Genomic DNA, 23,285 nt, shown 5'->3' with positions numbered 1-23,285 from the left:
TGCTGTTGATGTTAACCCCGAGGTTCTTGGCATAGGTGGTGGGGTGGGTGTCTGTCCTAGCTCTGTTAGCCACCAGGTGGAGCCCCAAAGTGATGTGGTCTACCAGAAGATCATTTTGGATGTAAAGCTTCCTGGAATTGTAGTAGTAAACCAAGCATTGAAAAAGGATTTGAGGAATTGATGAGAACATTGGATTTGGTGGTGGGAATTCTCCAGTCACTGGGCACACAATAAGACTGGCACTTCCTCCCATCTCTTCAGAAGTTTTAATGGACATGGGCAGAAAATATCTTGGAGAAATTAAACATTACCAGAAACGTGAAATAAAGAAGTCCCAAGGACTTCTGACTGCAGCTGGTACACAGGCATTGGAACTGCTTTCCAAAGATCAAGTGGTTGGCCTCTTGTTTATCTCTTCATGGGACACAAAATACAGAAGGACTCCTGACTCCAAGAAGTCCAAACTAGCACCTGTGGGTGGAACTATGCAGTCCTAGTTAGAGAAATATCTCGTGTCTGTAAGCCTGCCCCGAGGTTCTGAGGGCTGCTGGAGTGGTGAGGCGGAACTTTCCCTGCCGGTTGAGAAATTACCTAAGTCATTATTTCAACCTCGGGAGACCAGGACAAAGCTCTGAAGCGTCCCCATGTAGGTTGGCCTTATGCAGGCAAGACAACCAGCTTTGTCTCTCTTGGACATTGTTGTCACACTGTAAATGAGGTCACCATATTGTGCCATGGATTTATCCAGACTTTTAAAGCCCTTTCAGGCAACAGTTTCCAGCCTTGCCTCATAGGTGAATGATAAGAACCACAAACGATCCAAAGGTGAAACCTTGTATGAGGGAGCAGGCTGAAAATCTATTTCTGCAGCAAGGTGACCTCTGCTGCCACAAAATCCAGCTTTATTCTGCTCAGATCTCTTCTCAATGCTAACTGCTTCAGCTGGTGCTTGATGACAACATACCTGATTTTGAGACACAAACTGATATTTTTCATTGGTGCTTAACATTTTGTTTTTCTTTTTCCTTAAACTCTTAAAAAATCTGATGTACTGTTCCATAGCTATTATCAATCATTGTTATATAGTTTTGCTTATAACATTTTTCTCTAATTGTTTCAATAGAATTGGGGGTGTCATTGTGTTATTTTCTTAACATTAAATCTCTTGGTTCTACTTTAACCTAACACACATGTTATGGGGAATTGCCTGCTGATTGTGCTGCACTTGCCAGGAGTTGAGCAGAGTTTCACAGATACTTCTATTGAGACCTCACTAGGGTGTATTTATTAAATTAGGGTTTTCTCTTTCCAAATGAATAATAAATGTCCTGATAAATATCATCTGTAGCTGGCCTACCTTTCAGTTGTCCTATAAATTAAAGCCACAAGGAGACAGAGGGCATAGACCATGAGGGGGTCGGCTATGTCATTTGTTTGTAACAGACATGCTACAAGCTGATTCATCTCTGGGCATGGATCTAGGGAACCACACTCTAAGGTTGTAGAACAAATCTAGAGGTGACAGAGAGAATACTTTAACTACATAGCAATTGAGGTTACAAGAGAGACAAAGACAGAGAGAGACAGATAAAGAGAGAGATACAACAAAGTACAGAGAGCAGGGAGCAGAAAGTGAAAGAGAGTTGGAGGCAGAGTGAGGGTGTGGTCAAGAGAGCCGGAGGGAAAGAGTGAAAACAGGGAGCAGAAAGTGAAAGAGAGTTGGAGGCAGAGTGAGGGTGTGGTCAAGAGAGCCGGAGGGAAAGAGTGAAAACATAAAAAAGAGAGGGTTAGGAAGAGAGAGACAAATTCACAAAGTGTCTCTCGCACTTGTGATGGAGACCCAACAGTCAGAGGTGGATCTCTGCAAAGAGTAACAGCAGGGCGGGGACCCCACCACGAGTGCAGGCCCCCGCCACAGGTGCGAGCTGCCCACCATGACTGTGGGGTCTCTGCCATGAGTGCAGAGGCCCTTTGTGAATTGAGCCCCCAGAGTGTCAAAAAAGAGAGCGTGAGGGATACAGAAAGAGAAAAAGAGAGAAAGAGAGGCAAAGTCTCAGATACAGGTAAACTGGGAGAGGAAAAGAAAGAGATGGAGAATGTAGGAGCGAGGTAGTAAGAGAGACCGTTATGGCATTCATATGTTATGATTTTAGTTTCCGGAAACACGGAGCAGCCAAATTGAACATCTTTTAAGTACTCAAAGAGTAGTATATTGTACAAAAGACCAGAGGGACCAGGGAAATCGTTGACTGATGAGTGAATTATAGATACAGAGAGAGGAATTAGCGAGTTTCAGAGAGATTGCACCAATGGTCTGAAAGTATACATTGACTGATAAAGAGAAATATTGGGGCACAGCCTGTTATTGTGAGACTAGACCAACAGGGTGAAAGACAAGTGGTGACAGAGAAAAAAATATGAGGTGATAGTAACAGAGGACCTGCAGCTTTGGGGATTGAAAGAATTGGGCCACAAGTAGGTGGTGATTAATCAGGGTCCCTGGTGTGGTAGTGACAAAGTTAAAAGGTGGGTTCACAATGATGCACATAACAATAAGAATCAATGAAGGACCATAAATCCTCTTTCGCAGTCGCCATATTGGAACATGTCTATATAGCTGAATCCTGATGTCAGAAGCATAATAAGTATATATAATTATATTGTAATTCACATGTGTGCCACAGTCTTGGTTCCATGAGGGTACCAGGACGGTTTAACGAAAAAGCCGCTATACGGTGTAATAACTTGTGCATTAGTTTTATCCTGTCTAAATGACCACTATGTTTGATTTTCATTTCTTGATATGGAATAATTAAATTGTTAATGCAATTGAATTGTGTTATATATTACATGGTAGCGGTGATTAAGCATTTTATAAATATTTAAAATGCCGCTCTTTGGCGCTCAACATGGAAACATTAGAAAAAGGCAGCAGTCGAAAGGCGTCATGTTGATTGTTGGCAGTATGAATTAAAATATTGGAAAGAAGTCAAAGACCCCTGCAAGTGCTTTCTCTGAACCTAATTGGGAGAGGGAGTGAGTGCGCATTTTGTACGCGGTTGCACCTCCGCGTTAAGAGCACCCATCCATGAGTGCGCTCGTCCTAGGTGCAGTGGAGCGATAAATATATATATATATATATATATATATATATATATATATATATATATATACACATATACATATATATATATATATATATATATATATATATATATATATATATATATATATATATATATATATATATATATTTTTTTTTTCCAAAAGACACACTTAAGTCCACGCAATTTACGGGACAGCGTGAAGCAAGGACTCTGAATAGCGTGTTCAAAAATATTTAATCAGCAGATGGCAAAACAGAAAACAATGTCATGTACATATATATTTATAAATTCATCCACCTCAGAATCTTCCTGGAATTTTAATGGTGATCCAGCAAATGGAGGCAATGAAAAAGGAAGATCCCAAAAATGTGTTTTCTCATGTTAATTTCCATAAGAAACTTTGCACCCTGATACAGAAAAAACAACAGAATGGAATTACACCAAGTTTGGCAGAAAGTTAGAACTTTACTCAGAAAGCAGAATTTTCATGATTTCGTATAAATCTGTTGTCATTGTTGAGAAATGTGTATTTGATGGCCACAAATCAGAGAAAAAATGTGTCCACTAATACTGAGCTCAAGGACTCTGTCCCTGTGTCCTGAATGTATTGAAGAAAGTAGTAAAAGGGGGCAGGACAAGTACACCCTGACAACCCAGGCAAATGTAGGGGTAAACAAGAGAGACCTTCTCAAAGGCTAAAATCTAAAAAAAAAAAAACTTTATGCTGTGGGCACTACACTACTGCATGTGGGAGCCAAGGGCTCACTGAAGGTCTGGAACAGGGCCAGAGCAGGAGCCATGCCCTGCTGCCAACCTCCCTCTGTACACAGCCCGCTTTGGGGGAATTGGGAGCACGGTCTGGCCACCGATCAGGCACTGCATGCAACCTCCTGTTGCACATGGCGTTCAGCTTTGTGCTGCTAGGGTTTGGTCACCTGCAGCAGGGCAAGCCACACCTGTGCATGGCCAAAAGCCATTTTCAGTTGGTGTTTTGACATCCATAGAGAGCTTGAGCGCAGGTCCTGGTCGGAGGTCATGCCTTGCTTCTAACCCCCACACTGTACATCTGAAAACAATACTAGGTGGAGGAGTGGGCTGAAGAGGATCAAAAAGCTGCAAAGATTCTCCGAAAAAACAAAGGCTAAAGATACATTATTGTTAGGTCTTGTAATAAGATCTTACATTATGTAAAAAAAAAATAGAAATTCACCAGAAAAAAAGCAAAGGGTAGTGTGACATTATAGTTAGGTATGGGAATACGATTTTAGCTTACAAAAAAAACTGAAAATTCACTTATAAAACAAAGGTTAAAGTCACTTTATAGTTAGGTGTTGAATTAACACAAACGCTAATGTTTAAAAATAAAAAAACACTGAAATTCATCAGTTATGATTTACTAAGCAATCTAAAACTTTTACCCCTTCCATACACTGCTTATCACCTTACATATAACATCACTCGTGGCATGTTAAATGACGTAATTGATGACGTCGTTGATATCTTCTGCTTTGATTTTTTGCGCCAGAAATGTTCCTGAAAGGTGCGTCAGAGATGGTCTAGACCAAATGTTGGCTGCGTTGGAGATCCAAACCAGTGCGGCAGCTCATGAGAAGATTTGATGCTATTCACGTGTAGTTTTGAAGCTTGGGATTTCCTACAAGAGATTGTTTTTCCTTATGAGCATTTCTTTATGACCAGTACATAAACCCATTACTCAATTTGGATACCGTAAATGGCTTCAAGTAGGCACTTGGTTTTGATGCAAGGGACAGCAGTATGATTTTAGTAGGTCTAAGTACGTCTGACTATACGTCAAAACCTATGGAATCCTCTTTAGTTCTACAAAATGGTGAAAAGTTCGTTTGTGCTGTCAAAAGTGTGCCTTCCCAGTGCCAAAAAGCTTTTGCAGTGGGTTATGAATACTAGCCATAACTTTGTGACACTTTGCGATTCTTCGTGTTATACTAGCTCCACCACAAAGCCTTGGTAAAACTAATCCTCAATATTCTGAAGTGCTAGTCTCTTTCATTATTTTTTCCCTCACTGACTAACCATGAAGTCAGAAATGCTCAGGTAAATATATCAGGGCACAATGTTAAAGGCATGTATGAGCCATTTAGGGAGCACATTGTCAATGCTATCTATTAAGTGAACGCATTTAGTAGCTGATTAATACATATGAATGTGTGATAAAATATTCTCCAAAGAAATATAGGAATAGATTGACTGCTTTTTCCTTGAGTCAAATGCTTGGATGAGCTAATTATTGCTATCAGTGCTCACAACAAGACTCCCTGCAGACTTTTCAACATTTGAAAAACGGAAAAGTACACTTGGGAGTTTCAAGGGGCACATTTCAATTATACTGCAGTTACGTCGCCTAATGAAGTGAAAAGCATATATAGTTTCAGACCTATCTACATTTAGCTGTTAATAATTTGTTCAGAGAGCTCAAACCATGGACCAGTTCTTGTCTTACATGTTTGTGCCGACAATATCTAATAATCTAATCATTTTAAGCGTATAAATTACCCAATATCTGAGCATTTGCCAGGCATACAGATTATATCTTCTGATCTAATCAACTGTTAGGTGTTTCGTAATTTGAAACATTTGCATCTTTTACAGGTTATATTCTATAATCTAATCAAGCTTTGAATAATTATTTTCCTAATATCAGCGATTTTGAGCGCATTTCACGGAATTGCATAGGTAATTGTATTGTTAGTCTCCAGCTGCAGTACAAGCTATTGCCTGTTCAAAGTGCTTACTGCCAGAATGTTTAGAATAATTCCATCGATTATCTTTCTTTTGTAATGTAAGGGATGTTGAGCCTTTCCCTTTGAGGTTAGCCAGTAGAATTGTCTCCATTTTTATCCTGTTTTCAGGATTTAATGCTTGAATCATTGAAGAGGACTTTAACACGAGAAAGTCTTCGCCTACCTGACGTGACAATCGCTCTTCCTATTTCAAATGCCCCTCTCGTTGCTCGCTGTCTCTCTGTGCAAACAGCACAAGGGCTACAAAATTATTGTAAACACTTACAACGAACACTTACACACACATATGTGTGTGTGTATAAATACGTATATTTTATGTATGGATGTATAAATATGTATATAGGGCCTGGAGGGTCACTGGAATAATAATTTATGTGGAGGGGGCATGCAGTCCCACTCCACAAGCTGTTTTCTGGCCAAAGTTCATTAAAAGGGGAGGGGCGTGCAAAGGCTCAGGCCTTTTATTAGGCCCCAGTGGCTCCCAACTCCCAGAGCCATATTTCAAGCATAATGTGGAGGAGTGCATGGACATCCCCCTCCCCAAGACTTATCAAGACCCCAGGGTTCCCATCCCCCAGGACTGGCTCTGTGACAGTGTCCTAGACAGCACATCCCCTGGGACTCTATTTTTTCCATGCCTGCGATAATACGGGCAGAGAAGTCTTATGTGCTGCCACCCAGCAGGAACAGAAAGCTGCTCCCATCATGTGGGAGCACAAATGCTTTTCCTTGTTCATGTTTTTGCAGGCAGGGAAACACAGATTTGCTCCCACCCAGCAAGAAGAGAAAAAAAGCTGCTCCCACCGGGTGCAAGCAATGCTGCCTCCAGTGGCATGGCGCGGATGGGTGCTGGTAGGGGAGTCGGTAGGCTTGCTGGGATCATGGTCCTCCCTCTGCAGGCCCCAACGTAGCTAATATTGTGGGGTGCTCCGGGTGGGCACTGGGGCACCCCACTGTGGAAAACAAGATGTCCAGCTCCTGCGCAGCACTATAGAATAGGGCTGCTTGCAGGGAGCTGAAAAGGCCATGTGGCCCTAGGCAGGGCTATAAGTGGGATGAAAAAACTGGGGGGATCCTTCAAAGGGGCATGGCCATACATTTGCCACGCCCCTTTGAGAGACATTATATATTAAGGGCGTGGCTTGAAAACACATCAACTAAAAATCTTTGCATAGCATAGTGTGCAGCCTGACTTGTATTTTGCTGTTTGTCATTGCATCCAGATATATGATACAACAAGTAATATCATACCTACAGCAAGTCAGGACTATTGGCTTTGTCAATAGTTGTTAGATAAATAGGCAGCAACTATGGCTTGCATATAATATTGAAAAAGCTTCCACTTAAAGCCTTGGTGTCACTACGACGATGTTGCTGCTCCTGAGTTTCAAAAAGAGAAGGGATCATGACTCTCTTTAAAGGAGTTCCCTTCCCCTACAATGCTCACATGACATGACGACAAGCCATAACTTCTCCACTAGTGAGAAGTGAGCAGTGTGATCACGCGCACATCGATGTGACTGCTGTCACTGCAGACCGTAAAAAAACAGACCACATTGCAAGGGCACAAAACAGAGCGCAATAGAGACCCGTTTCTAAGTCCCCTTTACAAAACTGCTGGTCCTCAGACCCGGTGAGACCTGGCCCACTTAAAGCCCTGGTCCTAGTGCTCCCCCTGTGACCCTTACATAAAAAATATTGTGAAGTGCCCCGGTTAGGCACTGGGGCACCTGAATTAAAAATAATTTTTAAAAAAATGCTAAATAGGGCCGCTTGCATGGAGGTTGTGGGGCTACGGTGGACCTGGGGATCCCTCAAGGGCCCACTACAAAAAAGAACTATGGGTTCCCTTGGCGGGTCCAGGACATTCACAAACCAAAGAAAATAGGGAAGAAATAATAATAAATGAGTGTTGAAGGTGCTCATTTCTTATTCACTACTCCTGACAAGGTTCACCCCATAATGCTCTTCAAGGGCTAATTTGCATAACGTTGTCTGTATGGTAGTGCTCCAATCTGGCAAGGGTCACTATCAGCATGTTTTTAAGTGTTGTGGAGTGCAAGCAGTTTAGCAGCACTCACAAATATTTTCTTTTAAATAACCCTATCTGTCTGTGTAACACGGCCCTAGGAAAAGTTGATACTTTTTAAAGCATACTCCGAGCTGGAGCTTTTGCTCTTCTGCTTGGGAATGCAAGGATCCCTTGTGGTTGGTATTATTGTTGTAATATGTATCTTAAGAAGTATAAAATAAAGACTCTGCCACTTGTTTGATTTGATTATAAATACATATTATTGGCATACGTTACCATGATTCCTTGATAAAATCATTAGGCCTGCCTTTTATATAATGACAGTGTCTTATACTAAAAAACCCTAAAACTTCACTGAAAAAAACACAAAGTAAAAGTGATAGTTATAGCTAAGTATTGAAATACATTTTAGAAACTCACTAAAAGAAAAGGTTACTGGGAATTTATATTCAGGTGAAAATGTAAGTTAAAAATTACAATGTTAAATCAACAAAATTCACTATTTATAGTTATCTCAAGTAACTCTTGCCCTAAAGTAACTATACCTCATGCCCCTGCCATGCCTTGCTCATTACCTCACATATTACATCACTCAGGACATGTTTTAGCACATCCTTAATAACATCAAAGCAACATCGGAAATTACATTTTGATGACAACACTTTGCCGGGCGGGGGTGCAGGTTGTAGTTAATTTAAGGTAGGAGTTATAGTTCCTTGGGCTAACTATAACTGGTACATTTCAGTGGTTTTGTTAATTTAATTTAAAATGGTATGCTTTTGCTTACATATTCACCTTACTACAAGCTCCCATTAACGTTTGTTTCTTCAAAAAATATATATAAATATTAGTAGGAAAATGTGTTTTGGAACTCCCCTTTTTTCCTTGAACCCTCTATATGAGTCATCATGAAACTGTGCATATTGTCAATGTAGAAATGGGGATAGGTGTGCGAAATTTCATGAAGATTAGTCAAATGAATGCAAAGTTATTAGCAATTAAAAATCAGAAGAATTCCTATTTCGGTAGCCACTCTGTAGTTATAGTTAGATTCTTAGAGATAGGAATTCCTCCGATGACATCATTTAAAAGAGCACTGTGCATGGTAGAGTGGCAAGTTATAGATAATGTAGTGTGGTCGTATTTTACTCTAAAAATGAATACCAAAGAGTGGGGATATCTTTGTAATCAGGGTGGGGCTCTCTGCAATCCGGGTGTTGCTCGCTGTACATAAAAGACAGGAGAGGAAGGGATGTAGCTCTCCACATGCAGGTAAGTGAATCACATTTTGTAGCACTTTTTTAGTACTACTAACGTACTATAAAATGCAGCTTTGAAAAGACTCCTAGGTATCGCTAGTGCAGATACTTAGAGGAAAGGTCAGAGAAGCTGATATTGCGTGATACATTGAATAGAAAAGCCCAGAATACTGCAACAGAATGTAAGGAGAATTCAAGATGGGTGGTAATCTGAGAGAGCAGACAAAGAAAGAGCATCCTCTAATAGAAAAAAGGCTTGCCAATGTCTTGTTTCATAAGCCCACACTGTACTTCAAGTCGCGTATGTTTGTGACAGCAACAGCCCACAATCCTGGTTTTATACTTAGTCACAGAAATGGCCATTTTGCACATCCTGCCAATGTTTGAGCTGTATCTAATGCAAACAATGACATATCCAAATTAAGCATTTGCAAATAAAGGAAAAGAAGTCACAGCAAAATGACAAATGTAAGGAAACTGCCCGTACGTAGGCATACCTGAAGCCGTGAGGGAAACGGCCAGCGAACTTTGGGCCAGTACCAGCGTCCCTGCACTCACTCCTCTACCGCCGTGAGGGAAACGGCCATCACCGCCTCTGCACGGACGCCACACGGGCAGGGACTTCATTTCCCAGGTGCCCCGGCGGCTCTAGGCGCCGGAGTGACGCCACTGGAGCGACCGGAGGCACGATAAAGCGCGGAGCGCCCTGAGCTCCCTGGGAGGCATACCTGAAGCCGTGAGGGAAACGGCCAGCGAACTTTGGGCCAGTACCAGCGTCCCTGCACTCACTCCTCTACCGCCGTGAAGGAAACGGCCATCACCGCCTCTGCACGGACGCCGCACGGGCAGGGACTTAATTTCCCAGGTGCCCCGGCGGCTCTAGGCGCCGGAGTGACGCCACTGGAGCGACCGGAGGCGCGATAAAGCGCGGAGCACCCTGAACTCCCTGGGAGGCATACCTGAAGCCGTGAGGGAAACGGCCAGCGAACTTTGGGCCAGTACCAGCGTCCATGCACTCACTCCTCTACCGCCGTGAGGGAAACGGCCATCACCGCCTCTGCACGGACGCTGCACGGGCAGGGACTTCATTTCCCAGATGCCCCGGCGGCTCTAGGCGCCGGAGTGACGCCACTGGAGCGACCGGAGGCGCGATAAAGCGCGGAGCACCCTGAGCTCCCTGGGAGGCATACCTGAAGCCGTGAGGGAAACGGCCAGCGAACTTTGGGCCAGTACCAGCGTCCCTGCACTCACTCCTCTACCGCCGTGAGGGAAACGGCCATCACCGCCTCTGCACGGACGCCACACGGGCAGGGACTTCATTTCCCAGGTGCCCCGGCGGCTCTAGGCGCCGGAGTGACGCCACTGGAACGACCGGAGGCGCGATAAAGCGCGGAGCGCCCTGAGCTCCCTGGGAGGCATACCTGAAGCCGTGAGGGAAACGGCCAGCGAACTTTGGGCCAGTACCAGCGTCCCTGCACTCACTCCTCTACCGCCGTGAAGGAAACGGCCATCACCGCCTCTGCACGGACGCCGCACGGGCAGGGACTTCATTTCCCAGGTGCCCCGGCGGCTCTAGGCGCCGGAGTGACGCCACTGGAGCGACCGGAGGCGCGATAAAGCGCGGAGCACCCTGAACTCCCTGGGAGGCATACCTGAAGCCGTGAGGGAAACGGCCAGCGAACTTTGGGCCAGTACCAGCGTCCCTGCACTCACTCCTCTACCGCCGTGAGGGAAACGGCCATCACTGCCTCTGCACGGACGCTGCACGGGCAGGGACTTCATTTCCCAGGTGCCCCGGCGGCTCTAGGCGCCGGTGTGACACCACTGGAGCGACCGGAGGCGCGATAAAGCGCGGAACACCCCTCGCACCCGCGAGTCGCGCACGGGAGCAGGCCGGGAGAAGCCCGGGACAAGGGCGGGTCAGTCTATGTCAGTCATAGACAGGAAGAGGCAGGGCAGGGCCATATTCCCTGGCCAATCCTGCATTGCTCCCCTCGGACTGTTGAAAACCCGTAAATTCGGCTAAGTGTTCTCCGATTACTGGATTTTTAGCCTTCGTTGCATTGTTCTTGTTTGATTTTGGATGCTGTAATTTTATGTTTAGGACTGATCATGCCAAGTAACAAAGAGAAATTCACATCTGGGTCAGGGCCAATTGACAATTATCTAGTAAAAATGGTTAGCAAAATTAATAGTGAGAGAAGGGCCTCCTTGGGAAGGGACTCTCTTTCAAACAGTTTACAAGTTCCCCCAATCCCCGCAGAGAACTTTCCAGAGTCGGTCACCCCAGACTCGGATACTATAACGCTCACTACAGTTACTGCCCAGGTTCACGTGGTTCCACCAGATGTAGAAAGTCTTAGCGAAAGTGAAGAAAGTGAGGAAGTACTGCCTGTGGTCAGACTAGTACGTAATTGCAGGAAACACCTAACTAAAAGGGGAGGTAAGCACACTAAAAAAAAGGTAGATTTCCCCCCTCAAACGCAACCGCGACCGCAGTCCAACCCAGAAGAGCTTCGTAATGAGCGGGTAGAAAGTACTGCCCCTAATGGCTCCTTAAGTCCTGACCAATTTTCCCATTTGCTTCATTCCCTGGAAGCACTGCTTGAAGTTAAACTTGATCAGCTTGTCCAACCTCTATTGCGAAAGCTTGACAGTGTGACTGCTGAAGTTAAGAGGTTGGGAGGGCTGCTCTCCAAGCACTTGACAGGGGCTGACAGTCCCAAAGAGGTGGCGAAGGCTACAGGAGGGTCTGAGCAGATAGCTAGAGGGGTAATCCAGCAGCAAGATAAAGAGCACCCTATCAATACTGACCCTATAGTAACAGCTTACAGTATAGCCGCCAGGGGAGCCGGTGAAACAACAACAGGTCCTGCTAGCTCACCCAGCAACAGTATGGTTAAGAGAAGTAGAACAATGAACCTTCCCCCAGCATGTTCCCCTTACGTGGTTGTGTTAACAAATGTACCACCGCTGGATAGACAATTACCACTCTCTTATGAGGAATCACATGAAACACTTAAAAATAAGACCGTGTCTTGGTTAAGCAGGAACTGTGGTTTCCCTAGTAAATTTGCCCAGGATATTCTATGTACAAGAAGGGCCAACTGGATAGGGTCTTCTAAGAAGACCTGTAAAGGAGAGTGTATAATTATTAATTTTAGACACCCACAACACGCAGCCACAGTTCTACTAAGGGCAGCCTCTTTGTCGCAAGATACCAACAGTATCTGGGTGCGTCCTCTAGGGTTCTTTTATAATCATCTAGCGGGTAATCCGCCACCTAGTGCAAGAAGGCATCCTTACACTCCGGTTATGGCTCAGACATTGTACTCTGTTCCGGGTTCCTGTGGAGAGAACTTATTTAACCCAGGCATTGGAAGGAATCCTTGTACTCCCGCTTTGGCTCAGACGCCAGTTCTTTTTCAGGGCTCTGGTGGGGAAAATTATTTTAATTATGGGCCCAACATTCCTACCCATAACAGATTTGAATTACTTTCATCTTTGGAGCTATACGATTGACGGGAGGTTGAAATGGAAGGTGTGCAAGAGCCATATATAGCTTCTGTCCCTCTAGTACAGGACCACTCTGGTTTGACCCCTCCCCCTATTCACTGTAATCCTGTGTTGCCAAGTAATGCGAAAGGGGTAACGGTAAAGATGCTAAGTTGGAATATTGCCGGCCTGCGTTCAAAGAGAGATGATGTCAACTGGTTCAACTTAGTGAAACAGTATGACATTGTGGCTCTCCAAGAGACTTGGGACAGAGACTGTGATTTTTTGGTGGATGGTTTTACCTCTTACTTTGTCCCTGCAGTAAAATCATTGGCGGGGAGAGATAAAGGGGGACTTATGTTATTGGTCTCTGTGAATGTGAGAGGATCAGTCAGTATGCTAGACTGTGCCTCTAATAATAATTTTCTAATTTTGGAATTGAAACTTACCAATAACACTAAATTAATCCTAGTAAATTGCTATAACTCTCAGTGTGGGGACCTCCCTAATGTTCATTTGTTATGGCTGTCAGATTTTTTAAATGTTTATAGTGCAAAGCAAACCACTTTATGCCAACTTATTTTGTTGGGTGATTTTAATGTCCACTTATGTAATCAAAATTTTTATTAGATGACATTAATGGACCGGATTTCACATCCCCTCAACATTTTGAGCACTCTAACAAGGGGGAAGCACTAGAGAAACTCTTAACAAACAATGACCTGTTTGAAGCAGAGTTCTTTGATAAAAATTCACGTATCCCCACATACACTGGGAGGGACTGTGAAACCATAATTGATTATATCTTCCTTTCTTCTGGACTTTTAAAGTATGTTATTTTCTATAATGCCATACCTTCCTGTTCTAGTGATCATAACCCGGTGGTAATTGAAATGGTAAATGGTTTTTCGCTTATGAACGCAACCACCCCAACTGTGGTGGTGGTAGAAGTAAAAGCAAAAGACCAGGGAAGGAGGTTAAATTGGAGTAAGGTGGTGCCTGAGGAGTTCTTTAATAGCATTACTGCCAAGGCCGCTCGGGATTTAAACATTTGTGGAGATCCCCACTCATTGGGGGAGCAAGTAATCTCTTCTTATGAAGTTATTTGCTCCTTAGTGGCCAAAGAACTCACTTCTAAAAGTCGACCAGCTAAAACTAAAGAGGTTGCAGGTTGGTTTGACCATTTATGTACTAAATCCCACAACCGACTGAAAAAAGCTCTCCAGGAGCGACCTAGAAATAAAGCTTTGGTGGCCCAGCTTAGAAGGGAGTATTCTAGAGTGGTACTGGAAAGGAAGAATAAAATTAAACAGGAAGCGTGGGTGGAGCTTATGGACTCAGCAACCTTAAAAGACAGTGCTAAATTTTGGTCCATTATTAACAAGCCCCTGTTTTCAGATAGTAAAAACGAGGCTCTAGAAGTAAACATTGCTGAGGAGGATTGGTTGAGCCATTTTAAGCAAATCTATGGCAGTCATCTGGATTTAGAAATTTTTGTGGCCCCAGACTCAGATTCTTCTATTTTGCCAGTGAGATTTTCCGTATATGAAGTTGTAAAGGCAATCGAAGAATCTGCAAGTCGAAAAGCTCCGGGGCCAGATGGAATCCCCTCAGACATGTATAAAGCAAACCCACTATACTGGGCTAACATCCTGACTAACGTTTTTAATACCTCGGCCCAGGTTGGTTTTCCTAAATCTTGGTCCCGATCAACAATAATCCCAGTTTTTAAGAAGGGCCAAAGGTCTGACCCTAGATGTTACAGGCCTATTTCCTTGCTAGATTCCTCAATTAAAATTCTTGGGAAGGTAATTCTGGCAAGGATAACAGGGTGGGCCTCAGACAATAACATTCTGTCTGACGCCCAATATGGCTTTAGAGCTGGGAGGGGCACGGAGGACCAATGTTTAAATTTACATTTAATAACAGCTAAGTACACCAAGGCCGCTAGGGGTTCCATCTATCTGGGTTTTATGGACTTGTCCACAGCTTTTGATCTAGTTAATAGGTCAAAGCTGTGGACTTTGCTCCTGGAACTAGGACTTGACCGCTCCCTTGTGTACTTTTTGGCCGAGATGCACAGGGATCTTAACGCCTCAATCAGGATGACTACTGAGGGGAAATGTACGTCCAGTTTTAAATCGGGCAGAGGGGTGCGGCAGGGCTGCATCTTGGCCCCTATGTTATTTACACTGTATATTAATTCACTGGAGGTAAACCTGTCTACTGCGACCCCTGATATTCCGCGTATGGGAGGGATACCGGTTCAGGTACTCCTATACACTGACGACGCCGTTTTGTTAGCCAGGACCCCTCTGGGCCTGCAAAGACTACTGGACTCATTTGGGGCCTTTATGAAAAATTTGGACTTGGTAGTTAACAACGGCAAATCGCACGTCATGTCTCTGGGGCCTTCGAAGAACAAAGTTAAAACCTTTTTTTGTGGGGGAGAGGAAATCTCTAGAGTGAAGGTATTTACCTACCTGGGAGTGGTCTTTGATGATAAGGGTTCTTGGTCCCCTCAACTCTCAATGAAGGTAAATTCAGTGAGAAACTCGTCAGTGGCAGTGTTAGGCTTTGCTAAAAGGCTGGGGGGAAAACCTTGTGAGGCAATTCTAAAAATCTACAAAGCCAAGACCATCTCCATTGCTAGGTATGGGGCCTCAATTTGGGGTTATACCACACCCGATGCTATACAAATTGAAGAAAACACATTTTTAAGGTCTCTCCTTGGCCTCCCTCAATCCACGGCCACCCACTCTGTACACCTAGAACTGGGGATTGGTTATTTAGCAGACATAATTAAACTTGCCCCAATGCTGCTATGGATCAAAATCTGGCTAAACCCGAACCTCTCCCTAAATCACAAGATTTTAAAGGACTGCATTAAGCTGGATAACATGTATAAAATTCAGTGGTTATCGTACATTAAGACGGTAGCAAGGTCTATGGGGCGACCAGAGCTCTTTTTCCATCCAGAATCTCTTTGCAAAGCAGACCTTGAGTGGGTAAAAACCAATTTCTTAAGATTAAGGGAGGCAGAACGGGAAGGTGCAGAAATGTGTAAACCTCTGGTTAGGGGCCATGTTTTGGTTACCCAGTCAACAGCAATGCCACTTTATTTGTCTATTGTGACAAACTCTTTTCATAGATGGCTATTGACGAAACTTCGGTTTAATCAGATACACACAATACTCTGGGATGTGGAGGGATGGAGTAGACCTGAAGATGCTGCCCCATGCAAATGTGATGAATTTTCCCAGCAAGACACTATGCACTTTATGATTTTCTGCCCCCTGTACCAAGATGCTAGGAAAAGGTTTATTATTCCATTATTGAAAAATATGAATTTTATACAGTGTAAACCTGTCTTATTGTTTTTAAAATTGTTAGAATCCCCTCTAACTATGTTTTGTGTTGCCAGCTTTCTTGCAGCTTCGGTTAGAAGCAAGAGAGCTAGACTGAAAGTTACTCCAGACCCTGACCCCTCTTAATATCCAGTCAATGTATTTTTTAATTCTGCCTGATCATGGGAATGCTGATGATTGTTTTAATGTATTTTTGTATTATACTCTGTAAATAATGTAAATAATGTATTTTGAATGTTTTGGCATTTGTATAGCATACTTTTATGATTTTAATTAATCGAATAAAGTGGTTTTTGACTTGACTTGACTTGACTTGCCGGTACGCCCGTACCATTAAAAGCAGTGTGAATGCATCATCTATCCCCATTAGAAGAGGCGTTCATCAATGATGCGTATTGGCCCCTACTCTTTTCTTACTATACATAAATGGGTGTATCTGCTACCTCCTAGACTGTGCAAATGACTCACCCAAAATGTCTGGACAACAAAATATCGGGTCTGCTGTTTGCAGACGGCACTTTCTTGATCTCTAAAACTGCAAGAGGTCTATCTATTCTTTTAGGAAGAATGTACCTGTTTTGAAAAGACCATGTATTTGAAATCAATAGTAAGAAAAAAAATCATTATATTTAGCAGCCGGGAAAAGATCAATGGGAGGGTCACTCTAGAAGGAGAGGCATTAGGGAGAGTTTTCGAATCTGATTATCTAGGAATGAGGCTCAACAATTCCCAGAAATGGTCACACCAGATAGAGAAAAGTACATTGGCAGTAAAGTACCGAGCAGGGACTATCATAATATTTGCAAAAATCGCGTTCTATGTTGCTATTTTACCTGCTGTAGAGATATATCAAATTCAAGCATGAGGGGCTGCATTGTGTTAGGCAGTTCTATGGTGTCACCGTAACCTAGCGTCATTCGAAATGTCAGAAAATGTTACCATAATATTGCTTCTGAGACTCCCTACGAGTGCCCCAGTACTTCCACTGGGATTTAATCTTAATCTCACGTCAATTTCTGATAGTGCGGCTTTGAAGCCAATTTTATATTGCAGTAGGCTCTGGACCACCGAAGATATGGCCTGATTTAGGGACTGCATAAGAAAGTTACTGGATGGGTAAGAAATTCGTACAGTCTCCAGGCTCTCTCACATAAAAATATGATTATTTATACTAGGACTGACTGGAATACCCCTAGATGCCCCTGGAAATGTAAAATATTGTTACTAGAATCATGTTCTAGGAGCCAAAGTATCTGTTATTAGGTAGACTAACAGATGTTTTTCTATCTTTGAAATGTGCACCACATTTTTAACCTTTCGTGATATTGCGTCTTGAACATTTAACCTTATTAATATTTGGAACCATTAATTCTGCTTCACTGGACAGCTTGTGTATAGCTATGTACAGAGATTTAACCTCAAACCACCACCTTGCAAATATCTGCTGGACACAGAGCTGTCTATTGTTATGACCGTTGTCAGGGCGCAGAGTGTCAGGCTGAAATAACAATGAGGCTTTAAATAATATTCTGTTATGAGCGCTCTGGCATCAACTTGTTCCTGTAAGTGCATCAAAAACCACTGATTAAAAAGCTTCACCAGACACCTGAGGCTCTTTTTTCATAAATCACTGTGGTAATGTAAAATCAATAGGAAATATGCCAGAGATGCATTATTAAGCGGTGATGGGCCAAACCAACAAGCTCTCATGATACAAAGTGCAGACTTGCACAATTTCAGGGTACTGCGCTGCTCACTTTTTTACACATCAGCTAAAAATGCTGTCATGTGGACAAACAAAACTAAAGGCCGTCTGCTCCCGCTGTCCCAGACCAGATGTTCAGGTGTCTTCTTTTTTGTCTAGTGAAGAAAGTTAGATTTTTGAAGCCACATTATTTTCTCCAAATAAAAGTGCGACAGGTCGATGTCCATTTGTTCTTTCAAATTTGAGGCACTCGCGGCAATTGAGGAGATTTATCAGACATTAAAATTATTGACCATAAGCACGTGTGAACATGTTACTCAAGTAGGGCTATATAAAAAATACCAAGCATTCTACTTAAAAGAAAACTGTCGGTAAAAGTCTTATGCTGAAAATGTTGGATATACCGACATGTTGCTTTCCTAGCCAGAATATTACAGACATTTTCAGGAAGTACCTGGATTTAATACTGTAACAAAGCGCACCTCCAAGTAATTCTGAATGTGCCCCCAGAAGTCATTTGCTCCTAGAGGTGAAATGAGGAAATGTCTGCTAGTAACGTTTCCATGGGTTAGCCCCCGGTTTCTGTGGCTATCGTTTAAATATGGCAGGTATGACTACAGGTAATATATATGTATCACCTCCCCCCACCAGCCATATTCATCATTTTTACAGGAATGTTGTAAATCGAGACCCAATTCTATATTTGTTCAGTATCCAAGTTGATAGCAGTACATGGCTAGAAAACCATGAAAAATGATACTCAAACTTAGTTTGATAATTATACATTTCCCTTTATTGAATACTAGCAGCCCGTCCCGACGTTGTCCGGGGATGAAATGTAATGTGTGCAATGCTTGAAATAGTAGATCTCAATTTATTGTAATATTTCACGGTATTTAACATTGGTCTTTTACCTGTCTTGAGAAGTTGTTGATATAGGCTAACGTCACTTTGTAATGTTTGTTGAATGTGTTTGTCCTCTTCTGCCTGCACTGTTTGTAAGAGCGTTTTCGAGATAAGTGCCTCCTTAGCTGTACCCTATTTGAAGAGCGTGCGTGATTGGTGCGTCCTCAGCGGTAACCTTTGCAGCCTGTGGGTGTTGTGGACAGGCTTGCTTATGGAATCCCCAAGATCGTTCTCTTACATGTGAATCTGTGTACTCTGACAGTGACCTGCGTGACAGCATGCTTGCGAGGGATTGGCGTGTGTGATTGACGCTAGTATTGTGACAGCTTTTATGCCCCGCCTGGGCCCCGGAATAATGTTAAATAGTGAACGGAACTCTCTTATTTTGGCTGGTACGCTATCTCGCTTCATCCTCCGCTAGCAGTAATGGCGAGTGAATGGCGAAAGCCATGCCCATTTTTTTTGTATTTAGCCAGGCCCCTCTGACAACGCTGACGCCCACACGCAATGGAGCGTGAATGGCGTGCCCAGTGAATGGTGCGCTTGTGAAAGGGGCGCTTGTGAGGGCTTGGCGTGTGTGATTGGCACTGACAACGTTAACGCCCACACGTAATGGAGCGTGAATGGTGCGCCCAGTGAATGGTGCGCTTGAGAAAGACGCGCCCATTTGTTTTTTTGTTTTTTAGCCAGGCCCAGCGCTGACGCCCACAAAGGACTAAATGTGAAGTCTTCTTTGACACGCCTATCGCTGACAGCACAGCGCCAACACCCACAAGGGCCTACTTTACCCCTAAGGTTCTTTCACCTTTGTGATGTATATGGTGGGCAGCTGTATAGCCTATATCCATTTGCTGCAACTCCCCTTTACAATGCTGTATTGGGTGTAGTGATTGGTGCTGTACTTCTTGAGCTTACCTGCCTCAAAGGTTTCAGCTCTCTCTTTATAATAGTAGTATGGAAGTAATGAATCAAACCTGCATCCACCAATACTCAACGTAGAGTACGTCTTGAGATCGGACCATGCCACTTAAAGTGAGGTAGGATTTCTTTAAGGTCACATCTGAATGCAAGACGTTAAGTGGGATTAAAAAAGTGAGGGGTCTCTCAAAGGGGCGTGGCATATGTAATTAAGGGCGTGGCTTAAAACACCTAAGCTTAAAACCTGTGCTTCACACAATATGCTGCCCGACTGGTAATTTGCTGTTTCTGTCATTGCATCCAGATAAATATACAGCTAGTGACATTATACCTGCAATCAATTACTATTGGCTTTGTCAATAGTTGTTAGTAGCATAAGATATTTAAGCAACAACTAAAGCTTTCTTGTATAGAACAATGAAAATGCCTGCATTTTGAAATGATGAGACTATGAAATAACAATAACGAGTCTCTTTAAAGTTACTTCGAAGGCAGTGAAGGGTGGTACTGCTACAGAGTTAAGATTTTTTTTTCTGACCTGAGTGTGAGGGCATAAATGGAGAGCCCGATAGGGACCTGCTTTTTAAAATTGCCGGTGCTGAGCACCGGCAAGACCCGGCCCACTTAAAGCCCTGTCTGTATGAGTTTTCTTCCATTTGTTCCAACAACTAGATGGGAATTTCATAATAGATGTGTTAGACAGTTAGTTCATTTGATATGTTTTAGTAAATTGCTAATCCTGGTTATCAGTACATTGATTTTGAATTCTTATTAATGTAAATCTTCTTACTCCCGTGGACATTAACACCTACTTGGACTACCTTTCTCAATGACTAAACCTGTGACAGAGCGAGAAAGAAGGCCCGTGGGGGTATGTGTGCCATGCGAATTCTTCCTCACAGCCATTCACAAAAGTCTTACACGCCGTTCCCCATTTTGAATAAACATGACAAATGACCCCTGCAAATTGAAGGAGTAAATGTGCTTTCCTGCTTCGGAATGGGAAGAGTACATTTGCATCCGTGTTGATGATTTAAGGAAATGGATTCTATCACAGGGAAAATATTTCATGTGCTCAAGGTAAAACAAATGACAAGTGCCAAAGCACATTTGGGCTAATCATGCTGGTGGGCTCCGCCTAGGGAATAATCTTCATGAGTAAGTAAAATGACGTAGGAGTAGTTATGCAAATTACCCACTTTAGTAGAGAATGATAAATAACATGTTCGAATTTTTGCGAACTGTTTACACATTTTCTTCAACCATGGTAGTCTAGCAGGAGCAGACTTTCAACTTTTCAAATGTTGACTGTAAATCAGGTCCTGCGTTATCATTTTCTCCACTAATTCTCCCTAATTTTTTTGCAACGTCAAGTGTTCTAACTATGCAACCCTACTGCACTGGCGGCTCCTTCGCTGAGGTGGAGGAGCATTGCCCCACTGCTATTTGAGCAGAGCGAGAAAGAAAACGAACTAGCCGTTATTACCATTTTATTTTTCTGTGAGGGACTGAGCCAGGTCGGGCCTGGGCGGAGCTTGGCAGAGTGAGGAGTGTTTTTTGCACTCCTTCAATGCACATGACTGTTTGGACGGCCCTCCAGGGCTGGGCAAGCCGTCATGCGCACTTGTCATGTTCTCCAATAGGCTGTGATGCACAGCCCCATGGAGAACATGCCCAGCCATCCCAGGCACTGCCTGAGCGTCCAAACAGGGGGGGCATATCATCAACGCGGTGCTATGAAATTATCGTCGCTTTTGCTACCGTTTTTGGACAAAAAGCGGCGATAATTTTTTTGCCTTATAAGCAAAGACACGCTATCACGTGTTTTGCTGACTTGGCGCCCGTGACAACAACGCCCAGTTTTGCATTGCTAATGAGATGCAAAGTGGGTGTAACACAGAGATGTTTCCAGGAAAATGTCGCTTAGAGACATTACTCCTATTATCAACCTGCACGCTAACCTGTGCAGCGATGATAAAAGGATCATTTATCGCAGGTTTCTTTATGCCTGCTTTTCCTTTGACTAAACAAGGGTAGCCAATGGGTGGATTATAGGGCTGAGACCACCCAGCCTTATCAACAAGGTAACCCCTGTCCCTGTGCGTTTATCGCTGGTTTCCAGCGATAATCACACCTTTTTGCAACTATCGCTGGTTTATTTATCGCAATCGAGATAAGCGTTGCTGATAGCACGCTATCTTGGCGATATAAACCAGCGATACCCGCCGATAATTATCCTAGCGCTAAGTGCGCTTAGCGATAATTATCCCCGGTTGTTGCTGATATGCCCCAGGATGCTCAGACCTGTCACAACAAAATCGAGCAAAATCGAGCAAAATGAATGGCAACGGAGAGTGCAGCGGCCTCAGCAGGTATTAGATCACCCGGAGGCCACATGGAGACAGGGTCCCTAACCCAACTAACAGCAATGTAAACAATGTCCGTGCAAACCCACTCAGGGGACTAGTTCGCTAGTTAACAATTATTTCATGGAACATCGCCGGGCTGAGCAACATTTTTAGGGACACTGCTACACTTGACTACCTTGCACAGGGGGACATACTGTGCATCCAGGAAACCTGGGCAAGGGCAACGACTGCCATTGGTGGCTTTTACGAACATTTTAAACCAGCAACTAAAAGGACAATCTTTGGCCGCCCGTCAGGGGGCGTTTCCATCTATGTAAGTCATGCCTGCAAAATTTATACAACTGAATTACAACTGGGGTCTCCTGACCTTCAAGCCATCAAAATAGAGGGGTTGTTATCGGGTCAAAAATCCCATCTCCTTCTACTAATCAATTGTTATTTCAACCCAATTAAATACCAAACCTTCCAGGCCATGGAATCATTCATCACAACACTGGAACATCTTTTAATAAACTGGGAGGACCAAGATGAAATAATCGCGGGCGACTTCAATTTCAGAGGCATGGGTATAATCCCGGGGGCACCACCAAGCAAGAGGTCAGCCCCATTGATTGAATTTCTTGCAAATTTTAATCTGCACTCCACCCACAGAACACACAAAAAGATCCACCCAGAATGGACCGCAAAGCCGTCTTTTAGAAACGTCTCCACCATAGACTACATTTTCACCAACGAAGGACTGGCCCACAAACTTTGCAACTTCATAGTGGACGACAGAGTTGAAAGTGACCACAGGCCCCTCCGCGCCACATTCAACCTGGCGCGGGAACAAGCGGAATCACAAGAAGTCATTGGAACCACCACGGGCGAAGAACATCACAAAGTCCTTAAAAGAATAAAATGGTCAACTAATCTCAGCCATAGACTGCTAGGTTATGTAGCCAGAAGGGAGGAAGAACTAAACCCAGTCCACACTGAGAACATTACACACCTCTGGGAAACACTGACCTCCGACATATTGAAACGTCTGGGCAATAATCACCATCTAAGAAGCTGCCAATTCCATACTGGGTCTCGCCGTTCAAATCCGCGGTGCCTGATACAGAGTAAGCGTGCTCTCAACAAGGCAATTAGGGCACAAAAGAAAGGCACCCATTTGCCAGGGAGGCACTCCATTGCCGCTTTGCGTACTGACTACAAAAAGAAAGTCTGGGAGTACAAAAGACTGCAGACCGAACAGAATTGGCTGACCGTATTTTCCTTAAATAAAGGAAATGACAACAGCAAGCTTTGGCGCTTCATCAACAGTCTGACCCCCAGAGGCGTGCACAAGGAAAACAGTGTTC

At 43.6% G+C, this 23,285-nt stretch overlaps 1 protein-coding gene across 1 annotated transcript in view; it reads left to right on the top strand.

Annotated features, from left to right (window-relative positions):
* The window catches only part of GRIK2 (glutamate ionotropic receptor kainate type subunit 2), a 1,557,632-nt gene that overhangs the window by 241,666 nt on the left and 1,292,681 nt on the right, over positions 1-23,285 (top strand). The window lies entirely within an intron of this gene.

Source organism: Lissotriton helveticus, chromosome 6 (genome assembly GCF_964261635.1).
Source record: "Lissotriton helveticus chromosome 6, aLisHel1.1, whole genome shotgun sequence".
In the NCBI taxonomy this organism is placed as follows: domain Eukaryota; kingdom Metazoa; phylum Chordata; class Amphibia; order Caudata; family Salamandridae; genus Lissotriton; species Lissotriton helveticus.
Note: the sequence above shows the minus strand (reverse complement) of the source record. Positions and strands in the feature narration are given on the sequence as shown.